This window comes from Delphinapterus leucas, chromosome 15, assembly GCF_059928025.1.
Source record: "Delphinapterus leucas isolate spDelLeu-1000000601 "Yukka" chromosome 15, BTC_Dleu_Yukka2, whole genome shotgun sequence".
Classification (NCBI taxonomy): domain Eukaryota; kingdom Metazoa; phylum Chordata; class Mammalia; order Artiodactyla; family Monodontidae; genus Delphinapterus; species Delphinapterus leucas.
Window position 1 is genome coordinate 81,538,376 of NC_143143.1, and position 20,752 is coordinate 81,559,127.

The following is a 20,752-nucleotide window of genomic DNA, read 5'->3' on the forward strand; positions in this document are numbered from 1 at the left end:
TAGTTCTTAAAAGTTCTCACCACAAGAAAAAAAATTGTTACTGTGTGAGGCGATGGATGTTAGCGAAAGTTGTGCTAATCGTTTTGCAATATATACATATTTCAAATCATTATGCCATTCCCCTGAAACTGATACAGTCAATTATATCTCAATAAAACTGGGGGAAGAAAGAAGAAATTTACATATATCAGAAAAATTAGTAAAAATAAAAACCAATGGTGAGTTCATAACTATCTTATTGCAGATAAAATTGTCATCAATATATAAGAATTTGAGAAAAAACCCTGAACATTAGGAAAATTAATTTGGCAATAAGATTAAAGATTAAAAAGGGAAACTTTGGGTGGAATTGTTAGAGTCTGCCCGAGGGTGTAACGTGGAGTGAAGGCGAAGAGTTGATGGAAAGCGACAGAAAGAGCTATGAGTCTGGGGGACGGGAGAGCCAGTCTGTAGAGGCAGGACTTGGAGGAACGTGGCAAAGGCGGTTCCAGATGGCAGACGGGAAGGATGGAGGTGGCACTAATGGTCATTTGGAAGTCATTAGAAGAAACAGTTTGGGGAAGAAATCACCTTGAATTTTGATAAAAAACAAACGTCACTTCTGCCAGCCCGACATTAAGATGAACTTGAGGACCAGATGCTCACAAATGTGAAGTTGGATCCCAGCAAAGAGGGTAGAGCCAGGATATAAACTTGGGAAAGGTCTGAAAGAGGGGATCATTGAATCACATGCAGGAAAGGAAACTTGCATCAGTGCTCACTTATATGAAGAGGAGGAATGAGAAGGTTAAGAGGTATGAAGGTAGAGTTAAACATGTTAATGTGTAGAAAGTATTTAGTGCAGTGCCTGGGTCAGAGTAAATGTGTTTAATAAAAAGTTGGCTATTACTGAAGTCACTGTTAACATTGAGTTAAGGTGAGTCAGGACAGTGAAGTATTACGGAAGTTAAGAGGCTTTAAAGAAGGACTAATTTTGCTACAGTTTCAAATGCTCTAATGCTGGGATATATAGAGATATGTATTTGGAATATATATCTAGAAAGATATAGAGAGATGGAGAAAGAAATAGATAAACAGATAGTCTGCTCTCTGGTTGTCCTCACATATTCTGACATTCCGGGATCAGTGTTTATCTTTTGTATCCCTTCCAGTGAACTGTGGAAGGCTTAGTGATTCATTTTCAATATCATCAAAATTTGTGTTGGTTTGTGTTGGTTAAGAGCACAGTCCATCCAGTCAGACTGCCTGGGTTGAATCCTGGCTTCATTTCTTACTAGATCTGTGAGGTTGGACAAGTTGCTTAACCTTTCTGTTCCTCAACTTTTTCATCTGTAAAATGGAGTCATGATATTACCTACTTCTGTTATGGAAATGAGTTAAGTACTTTAAAAGCAACTTTCCTAACGTAACTAATAAAGGTTAGTTGCTATAGTATTTATTGTTTTCTGCTCCTACATAATTATATATCCCTGTTCTCATCTCACTTTCTACATGTGTTATTCTCTTTGCACCCATGTTGCACCACACTGGATATTGTTATAATTGTTGTAGCTGAAGTACTGGAGAAAATTGAGAAAGACAACACAGTGTAAAACAGAATGGGCATGAGTTTACCTTCAAGAAACAGGTTTCCTTGCCATCTTGGCTGTGAGGAATGTGTAAGAGCTCTCCATCTCACTCAGGATGTGTCCCACTACCGAAATAATCTTCTCAAATCTGTGTTACTCTCTATGTCTGGACTAAGAAACAGAGAGCAATGAGGTGTACGGAGATTAAATAAACTGTCTATGATTAAAAAATAAATCAATGAAACAGAAATTGCCAATTAGCATAAGAACCAAAAGCAGTTCTAGAATATAAAAACATAGGTTCCTTATACATACAAAAGTATACTGTAATAATAGTGGTTACATCCACCAGCCCTGAAAGAGTTTGTCACAATTTGAAAGCTCCATAAACAACTTAAAATCTGTTCTCCGTCTTCCAACTAAGTGAAACTAAAATTGTTCTTTTTAAGTGAAAGCTTTACGTATAATATAAAACAGAGGTAGTGCATGATTGCCCCGACCTCCTGACTACAACTGTGTTTTGTAGTGTGATTTTGTACATGGAATTCAAATGCTTTGAAGAGGTAAATGTTAGCCACAAACCCCACAATCCCCAGTCTTTAAAACTGATCTGATTCACATGGGTTTTGGTTTTTTTTTCTTTTAACATCTTTATTGGAGTATAATTGCTTTACTATGTTGTGTTAGTTTCTGCTGTATAACAAAGTGAATCAGCTATATGTATACATATATCCCCATATCCCCTCCCTCTTGCGTCTCCCTCCCACCACTCTAGATGGTCACGAAGCACCTAGCTGATCTCCCTGTGCTATGCAGCTGCTTCACATTAGCTATCTATTTTACATCTGATAGTGTAAACATGTCAATGCTACTCTCTCACTTCGTCCCAGCTTACCCTTCCCTCTCCCCATGACCTCAAGTTCATTTTCTATGTCTGCACCTTTAGTCCTGTCCTGCCCCTAGGTTCTTCAGAACCTTTTTTTTTTTTTAGATTCCATATATACGTGTTAGCATATAGTATTTATTTTTCTCTTTCTGACTTACTTCGCTCTGTATGACAGACTCTAGGTCCATCCACCTCACTACAAATAACTCAATTTCGTTTCTTGTTATGGCTGAGTAATATTCCATTGTATATATGTGCCATATCTTCTTTATCCATTCATCTGTCGATGGACACTTAGGTTGCTTCCATGTCCTGGCTATTGTAAATAGAGCTGCAATGAACATTGTGGTACGTGACTCTTTTTGAATTATGGTTTCCTCAGGGTATATGCCCAGTAGTGGGATTGCTGGGTCGTATGGTAGTTCTATTTTTAGTTTTTAAAAGAACCTCCATATTCTTCTCCATAGTGGCTGTATCAATTTACATTCCCACCAACAGTGCAAGAGGGTTCCCTTTTCTCCACACCCTCTCCAGCATTTATTGTTTATAGATTTTTTGATGATGACCATTCTGACTGGTGTGAGGTGATACCTCACTGTAGTTTTGATTTGCATTTCTCTAATGATTAGTGATGTTGAGCATCCTTTCATGTGTTTGTTGGCAATCTGTATGTCTTCTGTGGAGAAATGTCTGTTTAGGTCTTCTGCCCATTTTTGGATTGTGTTGTTAGTTTTTTGGATATTGAGCTGCATGAGCTGCTTGCATATTTTGGACATTAATCCTTTGTCAGTTGCTTCATTTACAAATATTTTCTCCCATTCTGAGGGTTGTCTTTTGGTCTTGTTTATGGTTTCCTTTGCTGTGCAAAAGCTTTGAGGTTTCATTAGGTCCCAATTGTTGATTTTTTTTTTTTTCCATTTCTGTAGGAGGTGAGTCAAAAAGGATCTTGCTGTGAATTATGTCACAGAGTGTTCTGCCTATGTTTTCCTCTAAGAGTTTTATAGTGTCTAGCCTTACATTTAAGTCTTTGATCCATTTTGAGGTTATTTTTGTACACAGTGTTAGGGAGTGTTCTAATTTCACTTTTTACATGTAGCTGTCCAGTTTTCCCAGCACCACTTATTGAAGAGGCTGTCTTTCTTCACTGTATACTCTTACATCCTTTATCAAAGATAAGGTGATCATATGTGTGTGGGTTTATCTCTGGGCTTTCGATCCTGTTCCATTGATCTATCTTTCTGTTTTTGTGCCAGTACCATACTGTCTTGATTACTGTACCTTTGTACTGTAGTCTGAAGTCAGAGAGCCTGATTCCCCCAGCTCCATTTTTCTTGCTCAGGATTGCTTTAGCTTTGGGGGTCTTTTGTCTTTCCATACAAATTGTGAAATCTTTTGTTCTAGTTCTGTGAAAAATGCCACTGGTAGTTTGATAGGGATTGCATTGAATCTGTAGATTGCTTTGGGTAGTAGAGTCATTTTCACAATGTTGATTCTTCCAATCCAAGAACATGGTATATCTCTCCATCTGTTTGTATCATCTTTAATTTCTTTCATCAGTGTCTTATAGTTTTCTGCATACAGGTCTTTTCTCTCCTTAGGTAGGTTTATTCCTAGGTATTTTATTCTTTTTGTTGCAATGGTAAGTGGAGTGTTTCCTTAATTTCTTTTTCAGGTTTTTCTTCATTAGTGTATAAGAATGAAAGAGATTTCTGTGCATTAATTTTGTATCCTGCTACTTTACCAAATTCATTGATTAGCTCTAGTCGTTTTCTGGTAGCATCTTTAGGATTCTCTATGTATAGTATCATGTCATCGGCAAACAGTGACAGTTTTACTTCTTTTCCGATTTGGATTCCTTTTATTTCTTTTTCTTCTCTGATTGCTGTGGCTAAAACTTCCAAAACTATGTTGAATAAGAGTGGTGCGAGTGGGCAACCTTGTCTTGTTCCTGCTCTTAGTGGAAATGGTTTCAGTTTTTCACCATTGAGAACGATGTTGGCTGTGGGCTTGTCATATATGGCCTTTATTATGTTCAGGTAAGTTCCCTCTATGCCCACTTTCTGGAGGGTTTTTATCATAAATGGGTGTTGTATTTTTCGAAAGATTTTTCTATTATCTATTGAGATTATCATATGGTTTTTATCCCTCAGTTTGTTAATATGGTGTATCACATTGATTGATTTGCATATATTGAAGAATCCTTGCATTCCTGGAATAAACCCCACTTCATCATGGTGTATGATCCTTTTAATGTGCTGTTGGATTCTGCTTGCTAGTATTTTGTTAAGGATTTTTGCATCTATGTTCATCTGTGATATTGGCCTGTAGTTTTCTTTTTTTGTGACATCTTTGTCTGGTTTTGGTATCAGGGTGATGGTGGCCTCATAGAATGAGTTTGGGAGTGTTCCTCCCTCTGCTATATTTTATAAGCATTTGAGAAGGACAGGTGTTAGCTCTTCTCGAAATGTTTGATAGAATTCGCCTGTGAAGCCCTCTGGTCCTGGGCTTTTGTTTGCTGGAAAATTTTTAATCACAGTTTCAATTTCAGTGCTTGTGACTGGTCTGTTTATATTTGCTGTTTCCTCCTGGTTTAGTCTCGGAAGGTTCTGCTTTTCTAAGTATTTGTCCATTTCTTCCAGGTTGTCCATTTTATTGGCATAGAGTTGCTTGTAGTAATCTCTTATGATCCTTTGTATTCCTGCAGTGTCAGTTGTTAATTCTCGTTTTTCATTTCTAATTCTGTTGATTTGAGTCTTCTTTTCTTTCTTGATGAGTCTGGCTAAAGGTTTATCAATTTTGTTTATCTTCTCAAACAACCAGCTTTTAGTTTTATTGATCTTTGCTATTGTTTCCTTCATTTCTTTTTCATTTATTTCTGATCTGATCTTTATGATTTCTTTCCTTCTGCTAACTTTGGGGGTTTTTTGTTCTTCTTTTTCTAATTGCTTTAGGTGTAAAGTTAGATTGTTTATTTGAGATTTTTCTTGTTCCTTGAGGTAAGATTGTATTGCTATAAACTTCCCTCTTAGAACTGCTTTTTCTGCATCCCATAGGTTTTGGATCCCATAGGTTTTGGATCATCGTGATTTCACTGTCATTTGTTTCTAGGTATTTTTTGATTTCCTCTTTGATTTCTTCAGTAATTTCTTGGTTATTTAGTAACATATTGTTTAGCCTCCATGTGTTTGTATTTTTTACATATTTTTTCCTGTAATTGATATCTAGTCTCAGTGTTGTAGTCAGAAAAGATAATTTATACAATTTCAGTTTTTTTAAATTTAACAAGACTGGTTCTGTGACCCAAGATATGATCTCTCCTGGCGTATTTTCCATGAGCACTTGAGAAGAAAGTGTATTCTGTTGTTTTTGGATGGAATGTCCTATAAATATCAATTAAGTCCATCTTGTTCAGTGTATTATTTAAAGCTTGTGTTTCCTTATTTATTTTCATTTTGGATGATCTGTCTATTGCTGTTAAAGTCCCTTACTATTATTGTGTTACTGTCAATTTCCTCTTTTATGGCTGTTAGCATTTGCCTTATGTATTGAGGTGCTCCTATGTTGGGTGCATAAATATTTACAATTGTTATATCTTCTTTTTGGACTGATCCCTTGATCATTATGTAGTGTCCTTGTTTGTCTCTTGTAATAGTCTTTATTTTAAAGTCTGTTTTGTCTGATATGAGAATTGCTACTCCAGCTTTCTTTTGATATCCATTTGCATGGAATATCTTTTTCCATCCCCTCACTTTCTGTCTACATGTGTCCCTAGGTCTGAAGTGGGTCTCTTGTAGACAGCATATATACGTGTTTTGTTTTCGTATCTATTCAGCCAGTCTATGTCTTTTGGTTGGAGCATTTAATCCATTTAAGGTAATTATCAATATGTATGTTCCTATTACCATTTTCTTAATTGTTTTGGGTTTGTTTTTGTAGGTCTTTTCCTTCTCTTTGTTTCCTTTAGTATTTGTTGTAAAGCTGGTTTGGTGGTGCTGAATTGTCTTAAATTTTGCTTGTCTGTAAAGTTTTTAATTTCGCTGTTGAATCTGAATGAGATCCTTGCTGGGTAGAGTTATCTTGGTTGTAGGTTTTTCCCTTTCATCACTTTAAATATGTCCTGCCACTCCCTTCTGGCTTGCAGAGTTTCTACCGAACGATCAGCTGTTAACCTTATGGGGATTCCCATGTATGTTATTTTCCCTTGCTGCTTTTAATATTTTTTCTCTGTATTTGATTTTTGATAGTTTGATTAATACATGTCCTGGTGTGTTTCTCCTTGGATTTATCTTGTATAGGACTCTCTGCGCTTCCTGGACTTGATTGACTATTTCCTTTCCCATGTTAGGGGAGTTTTCCAGTATAATCTCTTCAAATATTTTCTCAGACCCTTTCTTTTTCTCTTCTTCTTCTTGGACCCCTATAATTCGAATGTTGGCGCGTTTAATGTTGTCCCAGAGGTCTCTCAGACTGTTCTCAATTCTTTTCTTTCTTTTTTCTTTATTCTGTTCCATGGTAGTTATTTCCACTATTTTATCTTCCAGGTCACTTATCTGTTCTTCTGCCTCAGTTATTCTGCTATTGATTCTTTCTAGAGAATTTTTAATTTCATTTTATTGTGTTGTTCATTATTGTTTGCTTGCTCTCTAGTTCTCCTAGGTCCTTGTTAAATGTTCCTTGTATTTTCTCCATTCTCTTTCCAAGCTTTTGGATCATCTTTACTATCATTATTCTGAATTCTTTTTCAGGTAGACTGCCTATTTCCTCTTCATTTGTTTGGTCTGGTGGGTTTTTACCTTGCTCCTTCATCCGCTGCATATTTCTCTGTTTTCTTATTTTGTTTAACTTACTGTGTTTGGGGTCTCCTTTTCACAGGCTGCAGGTTCGTAGCTCCCGTTGTTTTTGGTGTCTGCCAGTGGGTGAGGTTGGTTTAGTGGCTTGTGTAAGCTTCCTAGTGGAGGGAACTGGTGCCTGTGTTCTAGTGGGTGGGGCTGGATCTTGTCTTTCTGGTGGGCAGGGCTGTGTCCAGTGGTATGTTTTGTGGTGTCTGTGAACTTAGTATGATTTTAGGCAGCCTCTCTGCTAATGGGTGCTGTTGTGTTCCTGTCTTGCAAGTTGATTGGCATGGGACGTCCAGCACTGAAGCTTGCTGGCCATTGGGAGGAGCTGGGTCTTAGGGTTGAGATGGAGATCTCTCAGAGAGCTTTCACCAATTGATGTTATGTGGGGCTGGGAGGTCCCTGGTGGTCCCATGTCCTGAACTCGACTCTCCCACCTCAGAGGCTCGGGCCTGATACCAGGCTGGAGCACCAAGACCCTGTCAGACACATGGCTGAGAAGGAAAGGGAGAAAAAAAGAAAGAAAAAAAGTTTGCTAAGAAGAGAATTTTAAAAATAATAACAATAAAAAAAAGAAGACAGCAAGCAAACCAATAAACAAATCCACTAGTGATAACAACGCTGAAAACTATACTAAAGTAAACATAAAAATCAGAAGCAAATCAGTTGTACACAACAGACCCCAAGTCTACAGTTGCTCCCAAAGTCCACCACCTCGATTTTGGGATGATTCATTTTCTATTCAGGTATTCCACAGATGCAGGGTACATCAAGTTACTTGTGGGGATTTAATCCGCTGCTCCTGTGGCTGCACGGAGAAATTTCCCTTTCTCTTCTTTGTTTGCACAGCTCCTGTGGTTCAGCTTTGGTTTTGGCCCCACCTCTGTGTGTAGGTCACCCTCAGGCATCTGTTCCTTTTGGGAAGTCTGAGGTCTTCTGCCAGCGTTCAGTACGTGTTCTTTAAGAGTTGTTCCACATGTAGATGTAGTTTTGATGTATTTGTGGGGAGGAAGGTGATCTCCATGTCTTACTCCTCCACCATCTTGAAGGTCTCCCTTCTGTGTATATTTTAAAGTAGAAGGATAATCCAAATAATTTAGTTTTTAGGTTAGCTCCTCCCCGAGCTCCTTTCGCAAGTGCAGTCCAGAGGTGGCACTGCTCCCGCCGCCCCGAGGAGCAGGGGAGGTGACTTTCTTTCCCCACACCTGGCTCCAGGAAGACGACAGCAAGGAGAAGGAGGTGCACACACAGCTCCCAGGAACCAGTCCTCAGCTAGCAAGGGACTCCAGGATGGCTGGGGAGTGGTACTCGCCCGCCATTTCGCCAGGGTCAAGAGATCCTGGGACGTAGGAAAAAAAGGAATGAAGAGAGATGGGTTTTTTTTACTACCTGGCAGGATCTGCGGCCATTTGAGTTTGTAACTTAGTAGTCACCAGAGAAAAGACACATTTTGACTATCTTTATTGGATTTTATGTATCCACATTATTCAGGGGAACTGACTGTCCCAAATTCAAGTCTAGACAATGAATTTATTCAAAATACATTAAACATTTATATTGAAACTTTTATTGACAATATTATGTCATTGATGTTTTATTTCCTATATCTCCCATGTCAGAAATACTTTCATTTACAAATGTAGAACCCACCTGACATGCCCCAGGGAAAGGAACATGAAAGCCTTTTGTTTTGCAGCCCAAAACCTAGACAGATACAATTTTGTACTTGTCAATCATACCTCAATAAAGCTGGAGGGAAAAAAGAATCTGGGCTTTCAGAAAATCCAATTGCTCATTTACCCCTATTCTTGTCAAAGGCATATTTTCATAAACATTCACACACTCTAAATCTTGGAGGAGAAGAATATTAGCTAGTCTTATTTTTTTCTAATCATTGGCTCATTTAACATGAAAAAGTAAATGATGTTCGAGCTTATTTCATTTATTTTTTATATTGATTTTTTACTAAAACTGTAAAAGAACAAGGCCTTAGGTATCATAACGTGCAATCGGGAATGATTAGATGGATGCAAATACTCAGTTAATCACCAAAGAACACCATTTTGGGGTCTGCATGGCCTTCTTTACAGTGGCAATAAAGACTGGGGGGTGTTTTGGCATTCGGTTTTCACATAAAGTGTTAATGAGATGCACAACGGATGACTATTCTTTCCTTTCTGGATTTTAAAAGATGATCTGTGCCATTGTTCTGTTTATCCTAAGAAGGATTTTTTAAGTAGTAGAATCCTAAAGACTTCTTAACAGGTGTTTCCATGTTTCTGATAGATATTTATGTAATATATGGCTAAGAAAACAACATAAAACAATGGCATAGCAGAAATATAACAATTTATAAGTGCAGAGTGCTTTGCAGTTATCTTAGGTTGGGCTCCCCGGCAGACAGATTCTACGAAGGAGATAAAGTTACCACAGTGTACCCTTGGGAAGGAAGAAGAAGATAACTGGAGAGGGAAGAGGGAGAGATGGGTTGTGATGCAGCCATGGTGAAGGTCTAGGCCAGCCCAATGGGGCCTCTGAAGTTGGGAGGCCCTTTTGGGGTGCCCTGAGTTGGGGCTTTTATATTTCTCCCTTGACAAACCATTACATGTGGGCTGCCCCGGGAAAGGGGCATGACCTCGGGAGAGGCAAATTATCTCCGTTGAGGCATTTCCAACAGACCTTAAATATTTGGGTATTTTCCTCCTCCTCCCCTGCCAGTGCCTGTTTACCAAAGCAACTGGCCATAGGTCCCTTGGAAGGATGAGTGGAGGAATCATTACCACGTGTGGTGGTCAGTACAGGATTCTTCCTCCCAGACACCTGGCCTCTTCAGTCAAATGATGCCTGATCTGAACACTGGCTTTCTTGCAGAGCCTGGGAAAGGGACTGTAACATTTTATTGAGGCAGCTTCCCTCATGCATCTTCCCTGGTCCTCCATGCGTCTTCTGATTGTGCACACACAGCAGTACACTTACCAGCTGTCCATCCGTTTGGCTGCAGGGACAGGTTCTATTAATTATCTCCGTAACTCTCTGGGTCTGGCCCTCTGGCTGCCATGCTGACCTGCCACTCAGTTCAGTGCTCACGTTCACCTGGCTTCTGATGGTTAAGCTCTGCCACCTGGCTTCTATAGTTTTGGGGTTCCACTCTTCCTATCGTTACTAACCCAGCTGAGTGATGGCACCTCCCACCATTAGCCTTGGTCTACTGAGAATGGACACTACTGATGTAGTGTGATGAAGGTGCCTCTGCCAGCAGCACATCCCCTATAGCTTCGGAAAAGGGCTTGTCTTTCCTGGCATCCCATGGAACATGGTCATCGGGTGGGTTTTCCAGACTGACAGAGTGTACCCATCACAGCTGCCTGCTGAGCTGAGCTTTTTATTCCCCTCTTCCACCACCTGCCCTGGCATGGGGCATTTCTGCCTCACTTGCTGTGCGCCTCTTTGCCACTTCTAGGAGCTTTCCTAGCATTTGTGCTAGGTATGTTTGTACCATCTCTACTAGTTTTCTATGCATAACAAAGTTAGCTGTTTATAACAGCCCCCGTTTGTTATCAGTTCTGTCCATCAGAAGTCCATGTGGGCTCCACTGGGCTCTCTAGTGACGGGACCCACCAGGCTGACATCCAGATGTTGGCTTAGGGGGAGCTCTCATCTGGAGGCTGTGTGGGAGAACCCACTTACAGGGTCATTCAGAAACTGGAGATTTTAGAAAATATGTTGGAAAAATTCTGGATTCAAATGTTTTTGCCCCTGAAGGTTGTGCTTATGGCCCTTTCTTCCTTCCTTCTATAACTTAACTAGGTGAATCTGTTAATTCTCTCTGTCGGTGAGGTGTGTCTGCTGATGCCTTTGCTCACTTTTAAAAACTCTTTTAAATTTCGCTTTTAATCCTGACTTCCTAGGGGTCACCCCTGTGTCTGTGTAGATTTGTGTCAGCCGGTGATGGCACAGAGGTTATGCTCACGTCAGCTTGAGTCAGTAAGTCTTCCATCTCTACCGATGGATTTGGTTGTAGGAGAAGCACATTTGAGGTTCAGAAGGTTTTCAGTTCTGCCCCAGACTTCACCTTCTACTGGGCCCTTTCACATCTCCTATGCAAATGTCGCAGCTTCAGGGCTAACCAGGAGTGTGTGGCTAGCATGTGCCCCCTCCAGAGTCCATTGTCTGTGTTTGCAGCCTCAGCCTGGAATATGCTGCCCTCATCTCGAAACCTCAGGCCAGTGTGTCCATTGGCCTACCCGACCTGAGCAACTGCTACATAATCACTTTTAATATTAAGGCTGCTGGGTGGGCCACCACCCACTGCTCCGAACAACCAGGGCACAGAAGCTGCCAGTCCCCATGACCTGTCTCACCTGGCAAAACCTGCATATGCCTCCCAAGCTGGGGCAGGCGGGGAGAAGGCCTACCCCAGAATGCCACAGATTCCCAGTGTTCTTATCCAGAGTTGAGCAGATTTTTCAAGATTAACCACTTCTCAGATTGTTGTGATGTTGGTTCATATCCAGAACACTTAAATGGTTGTGCTTATTTGTCTCTCTATAGTTGCTCTCTGGGGAGAGGATTTGCCCACCTCCTTGCTTGATCGTGGTTCAGCTTTTGGAGACTTCTTTTGGAATCTGTGATTTATCTCATTTTCTCCCCAGAATTAAGTTAGAGCCAGTTTGGGTTGCTTAAAAGCAGAGAACCTTAATGAATAAAACTAGATTTGGGGGCTTATTTTCCAAGTCAGCATTTCAGAAATGCACTTTGCTTTGCTTGTTTCATAGTGTTACAGAGTGCTTCAGATGAAGGGCTTTTGCCTTCTTTTCAAATACATTTTCTTTTTCCTGTGAAGGTGAGTTCTTGACTAAAGAAATCAGGAAAATCCTAAAGGAAACTCCATGGTGAGATTACGTATCTGCTTCCTTTAGTTCACACGCACTGTTGACTGAGAGCTCTGTTTCTGTCTGAGAACTCTTTGCGATGTGAGTATGTTGAGCTTGGTTAGAGACTCCAAGTGTGGGAATGCCCTGGCAGTCCAGTGATTAAGACTCGGTGCTTTCATTGCCGAGGGCCCGAGTTCGATCCCTGGTCGGGGAACTAAGATCCCGCAAGCCGCCCAATGTGGCCAAAGAAAAAAAATAAAAAGACTCCCAAGTGTGAGAATGCAAACCAGACACCAATTCCGGGCCAAATGTAATATCTGAAGATCTATTTGAAAGGCCAACTTATGAGAATGCTGGAAGCAAAAATATATTTGGAAATGTCTCCGTAACTACTTTATTTGAGAAGGAAGTAGAAGTCATTCTGAAACGCGATCCGGAAAAAAGGTATATCCATTTCCTCAGAACATCAGAAGCAGGGTTTTGAGGTTGATCTGAGACTTTACAAAGGCTCCAGCTGCTATGTGGGCTGCTGCCTGATAGCAGAAGCATACGGGCCACCTGCACATCCCATCAGAGCTCCAACAAAAATCAGCTGTGTTGCTAACAGCTGTGAGGCAGCATGGACTTGGAGTGGATTTAAACAGCAATTTCAGTAGAATTACATCTCCATTTACCGGGACATTCAAAAGGCCAATGGGAAGGTCTAAAATAATTTGACTTGAGTCTCTTCTTTTCGTTTAGCAAATTAAGCACAATTATGTGTATAGACATGATGAAAAACATTCCTTCTTTCTTAGATTGTACCTGAGCTCCGATGCCCTAGAAAATCAACCAGAAGTTCCTTTTCTTTGCCAGGAAGGTCAACATGTGTAGAAGAATCATTTTTTTAACGGTTATGATGAAAAACATGAGTGGTTCGGCTCTGAAGCTAAATAAGATTCTTTCTCTGAATAACAATCACCCAGAGGTCAGAATATTCCCTGGCTGGCCTTTAATGATCCTTATGAGAGGACTCTTCAAAGAAAGCTTTCTACAACTGGAGGCTCAGTTGGCTTCCTGGTCTTGAGCAAAGTGAATAGATGTGGTCCTTATGCCCCAAAATGCTTCCAGTTCTAGAAAGAAAACTAACTTTTGTGGGCACATTCATACTCTAGAATTTAATAAATGCTTGGGCTTGAGGATGGGGCAAGGTGTAATGGTAATACACAAACATCTTTTTATTCTTACCTTTCTTATAGTTTCTCCCAGATATCAACTCCTTCCTATACTCATAGTATCCACAGATTTTTAGCCCCCAGTCTCTCCAGCCATGCTTACAAATGTGAATTTGTTGAAAAGAATAAAAGTAACTTCATCTTGAAAACTGGTGCTGAAAGGCAGTTTATTTTAATTCTTATAGGTATGTGTGTCTGTATGTATATGTGTGTGTGTCTGTGTGTGTGTATAAGGAAATGGTTAAGTTCTAATCAGTAGATAAGACAAACATCTTGTACAGTCAAAACTACCCTTGAAATTTTATCTTAGAATATATCCACCACATCCAGTTTTTCCTCCAGTGTCAGAACAGTAGCTCTTTCTTTGGTTGAACACCAGATGAAGTAGGTAAATTGTGTTTAGGGACCAAAACAAATGAACAAACAAACAACTTATCTTTAAACATTAGAATCATAGGCACACAATGTGAGGGATATAAGACTTAGACCAGAGTAGGGAAAACAAGCTTCATGCCTCCCATGTCCTGCTCACTTTTAGGCTGCCAGGAGCAAAATAGCCAGCATTACTTGAACTATCCCTTTATCTCATTTTAATTATTACTTTAAAATTAGCTGCTAAGCACACATAGATGAATTGTATTGGTTGTTGTGCCTCATGATATATTCATAATAAACCACACACACACACAAACACACACACACACTTTGGAATAGTGGAGATACATGCATGTTATTTTCCACGTTCTCCTAAACTTATTTTTCCCCATGCACCATGGCAAAACACCAGCTGACTGAGACATCTCCAAAAATCTTCCCCTATCAAACATGCAACTCTAAGCTTCTCCTCTGTTAAAACAAGTTCAACAAGGGGATGTTGTCAAGAGTTCTTTAACCAGTTAGGTACATTATCCTGTCCCTTGAGTTATCCTAATTATTTGAATGGTTTGATTTCCACAAGATTCAAAATTGCATATTAAAAAGGAAGGTGGGGAGAAACGCTGGGAGAAAAGGATGCTTTCAGATGCCAGATGAAAAGCAGTGATAGGTTCCCTCAAGTAATCAACACTCAGCTTCGTTTGGAACACAATTGATCCTGTCAGGGCTAAAAACCCATCTGCCTCTGCTGTTGATATCCCCAACAAGGAAGAATAATTAGAAAATTCCTTAATTAGTGTTCCATTTAATCTTCCATTGTCAAGGTAAACACTTTGATTAAAGTAAGTAGTACTCAGGAGTAACTACAGACTATTGGAATTTCCATAAACATATTTAATTTTTCCATCTTTCACCATCTCAACCAATATTGCCCTTCCTGAGACTTGCAGTAACAGGGAAAGATTTTAAGCAAAGCAAGTGAAGTGCTGGTTTTCACCAAGATCTGATCCCCAAGGAACAGATTGTCAGCTTTTCTTTTCTGCTGAAGATACAGATGAGTTCATAAGCCATCTTCAAGGTGCTCCTGTTAGCAGGGTCACCCTGCAGCGACCATGATGCTTCCTGTAGTGATCCACACAAGGCTCACTGGGGACTGTAGTCAAATGCACTTTCCTGATGCAACTAGAGATTCTCATACTAAGTGAAGTAAGTCAGAAAGAGAAAGACAAATATCATATGATATCACTTATATGTGGAATCTAAAATATGGCACAAATGAACCTATCTACCAAACAGAAACTGACTCAGACATAGAGAACAGACGTGTGGTTGCCAAGGGGGAGGGGGAGGGGGAGGGAGAGGGATGGATGGGGAGTTTGGGGATGGTAGATACAAACCATTCTAAATGTAATCAAACTATTACATTTAGAATGGATAAACAACAAGGTCCTAATGTATAACACAGGGAACTGTACCCAGTATTCTGTGATGAACCATAATGGAAAAGAATATAAAAAAAGAATGTATATATGGGTATAACCGAGTCACTTTGCTGTACAGCAGAGACTGGCACAACTTAAATTTAAAAAAAATTTTTAATGCCCATTCCTGGGCCCACTCTTAGATTTTAATTACATAATTGGATGGTGGTAGGGTTCAGGTATTTGAATTTTTATCTCCCCAGGGATTCTAAAGCAGAAATACTACTTTTACAATCCACCTATGACTCCTGTTTACCTTATTTAGGCAAGCTACCTATGGGACTCAGCTCTTTCTGTTGGAAAGCCCCCTAACTCAGAGATATAAGCCGTGCTAATGTTATCTTTATCTGTTTTCCCGGTTTTAGCCTCTTATTCATTCATTCATTTGTTAAAAAAGTATTCCTTTTTTTTTTTTTTTTTGCAGTACGCGGGCCTCTCACTGCTGTGGCCTCTCCCATTGCGGAGCACAGGCTCCGGACGCGCAGGCTCAGCGGCCATGGCTCACGGGCCCAGCCGCTCCACAGCATGTGGGATCCTCCCGGACCAGGGCACGAACCCGCGTCCCCAGTATCGGCAGGTGGACTCTCAACCACTGCGCCACCAGGGAAGCCCAACAAGTATTTCTTGATCACTTACTACGTGCAAAGCAATTTTAGGTGCTGGAGATTTAGGAATGAAAAGCAAAAAAATTAATAACATCAGGGGCTTATATTCTACTGAAAGGAGGCAAAGAAGAAAGAATTACCCAATAATTTAGAATACCAGGAGTGATGAACACAATGGAGAAAAAAATAAAGCAAGGGCAAAGGATAACGTGTGGGAGATAGGTTCTGATTTTAAACTGGATTGACATGATAGCTGACAAGTTGGGGCTTTGAATGACCGTCCCCCCCCCCTTGTGGTTGGGAATCCTCCATTCACTTAAGCGTCACACCCTGCCAGAAAGTAAAGCCAACACAGGAGAAAGCAGAGGGAGAGAAATTGGTTCAGGCATCCTTGTCACAGACCCTGAATTCAACCATGCCTCTATTTTTTGGTAAGACATTAGAAAGACATTTAGTAAGGAAGCTATTAAACCCACTCCTCCATTTTTTAGTAAGACAAAACATTAAATTCCCTTTCTGATTAAATAAAGAATACATCGTACTTGTCCTTTGCAACCAAAAATTCTAACAAATACTCTAATGAAATTTATTTTTAAAAATTAAAATCTATTTTACTTTCTCACTACATAAGAATATTATAGAAAATTTAGAAAATACAGAAAGGCAAAGGGGGAAAAAATAAATCTTAGGACATCATTGTAATGATTTTGCTGAGTATTCTATAATATGGCTTAATTGAACCAAACTCTACTGTTGTGTGTTTAAAAAATTTATCATTGCTGTTGGTAATGACTCCCAACAAAATTGTAAGAAATATCTTTGAGGCAAATTCTTTCCCATCCATAGTTATTTCCTTAAGATATATTACTGGAAGTGGAATTGCAGTCTCAAACAGTATACACATATTTGTGGCTTTTGAAATGAAAGTGTCAGTTTGCCCTCAATTATAATTGTTACCAGTTTTGAGCACCACTACAAGTAGATTAAAGTGTTTATTACTTTATACATTCACCAACAGCAGAAAATAGGAAAAAAAAAGTTTTAATATCTTTCTCTTATCAAATTAGGGATATCATTATTTTATATATATTTATTTTTTCATTCCATGTAATATTCCTTTTTTCACCCTATTAAGAATTTAATATATTTCTTCTTTTGTGAATTGACAGTTCCTTGATTTTAATGCCTTTCAAATATTTGGGTACCTATCATGTTCTTACTGATTTCTAAGAATGCTTTATATATTAAATGTGTTCCTTTGTTGATGACAAAAATTCAAATTATAAGCATTGTTACTTATTGTGCCCAGAACAATGATAAGTTCTTCATACACCATTTAATTTTCCTACTTTAATAATATGATCTATTATCATGCTTTTCTCTTAGCTGTATACCATGCAAGATACTCACTTAACCAAGGATGAAATTGCAATTTAGAGAAATGAACCTGTTCGAAATCACACAGCAAGTAAACATTAGAGCTGGAATTTTAAGTCCAGTCTGCTTGAACCCAAACCAGTGTTTAACATGATGCTAAGTTGCTATTGATTCTTATTTCCTCTCTATCTCGTAGTTCAGGGGTCAGCAAACTACATTTCTTAGGCCAAATTTGGCCTGCCACCTGATTTCATAAGTAAAGTTTTACTGTAACACAGCCATACAATCATTTATTGTTACTTTCCTGCTACAAGAGCAGACTCAGTTGTGACAGAGACCACATGGTCTGCAGCACGCTAAACTATTTACTCTCTGGCCCTTTACAGAAAAAGTTTGCTGACCCTTGCAGTAGCTTCTTGTCCCCTAAATAGATATAGATATTAGATGTCCTGAATCTATCCTTCTCTCTCTGTATCTTAGTGTTCTCTCAACATTTCTATCTAGAATTAAATAACCAGTTATCCTGCTTTTATTTTAGCTGTACACTGTGCAAGACTGTGATTGATTGTCCCTACGGATACTTTCATTCAAAAACTAACTAGCAGTTTTTTATTTCCAAAATATCTTATTCTCAGCCCCTCTTATTTCTTAGCATCCTGCCTTGTTTTAATGACACAGCATCTTCCTGAATTTCATTAAGAATAATATTTACCTTTTTAAAGATGTTATTTTTAATGAAAGCTGTTTCATTTGTGGGTTGTTTCTGACTTTTAATCAGGTGTTCATATGAGTTTCTGGATTTGTCATTGCTGGAAGCCATTGTGGAACTCTCTTAGCAGAGATACAGAAAAACCTAGGCAGACTTTCCTTCCAATGGCCTCCCAGTTCACCCCTGCACACAGGCAAAATCAGTCTACTGCCTGTGTGCCCTGCCAGCTCTGCCCCTGGATGTTGCTGTAGGAAAATGGATTCTGTGTGTGTGTGTGTGTGTGTGTGTGTGTGCAGGCACATGTGGTTGAGGTGGATTGTGATGTCTCTGTACTCAAAATGCTCCTAACTAACCCTCACTCTCTCTGGTATGGGTCAAATTCCTCTGGGTCTTCACTGCCATGACAATTCCGTGTGCTTCTGTGATATTGTGATTTATAAGAAATCTATGTTTGGTCATTCAGACGACCAAAATATACTTCTCATGTATATTTGGTCTTCCTCCACAGTTCCTGGCTCACCGTACCCCCAACCCTTGGAATTTCCTAAGTGATGAGAGCTATCAAGCTGTCTTTTGTTATGTAAATGAGGTAACTTTGGAGAATGGAGGCTGGTTGCCAGAGAACCAGTCCCCATGATTGAGGGCTTAAACTTTCAGTCCCACACCTTGATTTCCAGGGAGGGGAGAAGGGCTTCAGGTTGAATCAGTAGCCACTGGCAATGATTTATGTAATGAAGCCTCCATAAAAACCCAAAAAAGGATAGCTTTTTGACCCTTTTCAGAGCTTCATGCTGGGGAACCAGAACACTTCCCTGTGGCTGGCAGCATGCTCCAGGAGGACAGAAGCTCCTTTGTTCAGGACCTTGCCCTCTGTATCTCTTCATCTGTCTCTTGATTCATATTCTTTAATATCCTTTTATAATAAATTGGTGATCTAGCTGTTCTAGCAAATTAATCAAGCCTGAAGAGGGGTTGTGGGAACCTCTGATTTATAGCCAGTCAGTTAGAAACACAGGTGACAACTTGGACTTGCTATTGGCATCCTGAGTTGGAGGGGATTGTGGGAACCTCCAATCTGTAGACAGTTGGTCAGAAATGCAGGTAACAACCCCTAGGCTTGTGACTGAGCCTTTTACCTGTGGAAACTGATTCTGTCTTCAGTAGATAGTGTAGAATTGAGTCAAATTCTCAGATACCCCGCTGGTGTCCAAGAATTGCTTTGTTGGGTGGAGAAGCCTCCACACACATGTGTTGGAATTGGGTCCAGGAACCCTTATCAGCGTCTAAGAAGAACAACTTATCAGCTGGATAGATATGTTTCCTTTCATGGTGATCATAATGGAATTTATTCTGGCAAATAGTCTTTTGTGTTTGTAGTAGGAGGTTGGGCCCTTCCTAGGCATCAAGGCGGGTAAAGCTCTGTTCTCTGTTCCTTCTTTGTGTTTAATAGGGATAAATCTATGGGAACATTTAGGCTAGAAGAATACATTACACAAGAGCTGATTGTTCTTAATCTGTAGTATTTTAGATGAAGCTCAACAGAATTTGTTAAGTAAGACTCATTTGCTAAATAAGCTAAGGCAACAAACAGGCTACAGAACTGGAACACAGTATACAAATCAGCAATAATAAAGCGCTCATCGAAAAGTACAGGAGACACATCATACTGGGAAAATCCCTTCCCAGCCTGGCACCACATTTTGAAAGTGATGTTGATAAGTTCCTCTATATCAAAAAGTGGGCAACCATGGTAGAGAATTGTCTGGAAAGAGAGTCATATTTTTGAAGATCGTTTTCAAATTTTGTAGTGGCTTCCAGATGGAAAAGAGAACAATATTATGAGTGACTTTAATCAGCAGAAAAAATATTAATGATGAGATGTTATAGGGAGGAATTTTTTGATTTATATTAAGTAATGTAATTTATATTTATTTTTAGTTTAGAAAGAGATATCCTTCTAACAATTAGATATATCCCAAAACAGAATAGGTCACCTTCTGAAAAATATTAGATCATTTTAGTTAAGAGCTTAATTTGAGGTTAAAATAAGCTTTGTCTTTGTTTTGAATCACTAAGTGTGACCTTGGGGCAAATTACTAACTTTCTCTGAGCCACTAGTTCTAAATTTGCAACATTTTCATAAATGTTGTTATAAAGATAAAATTATAATGAGATGTTCTTAGAACAGCACTCACACTCAACAAATACATTTGTGTTGTTACTGGTGAGTGGTGAGTTTCCCATTTCCCAGGTGTATTCAGGTAGAATCTGGATATTCTACCTCGACTAGTGTACAGGGGATTCCAGTGTTGAAATGGAGGTTGGATTAGATTTGGTCAAGTAAGTTTTGACCACATATGTACTGACTTTAATTTGCACATCCTTTGGTTTATTCATTTGTCCCAACAAATATTTACTGACTGACCATTATGTACCAGGACCAGGCTAGGTGCTAGAATTCCAGCTGATAAAGGAGATAAGATAAATCCTTGGTCTCTTAGAACTTGTACTTCAAGGTGGGGAGAAGAGATAAGAAATAAACCTTAGGGCTTCCCTGGTGGCGCAGTGGCTGAGAGTCCGCCTGCCGATGCAGGGGACGCGGGTTCGTGCCCCGGTCCGGGAAGATCCCACATGCCGCGGAGCGGCTGCGCCCGTGAGCCATGGCCGCTGAGCCTGCGCGTCCGGAGCCTGTGCTCCGCAACGGGAGAGGCCACGACAGTGAGAGGCCCGCGTAGCGCAAAAAAAAAAAAAAGAAATAAACCTTAAAAAGCAAGGAAACATTATATAGTGGTAAATGTTCTACTTAAAGTTAAAGGAGGATAAAATAG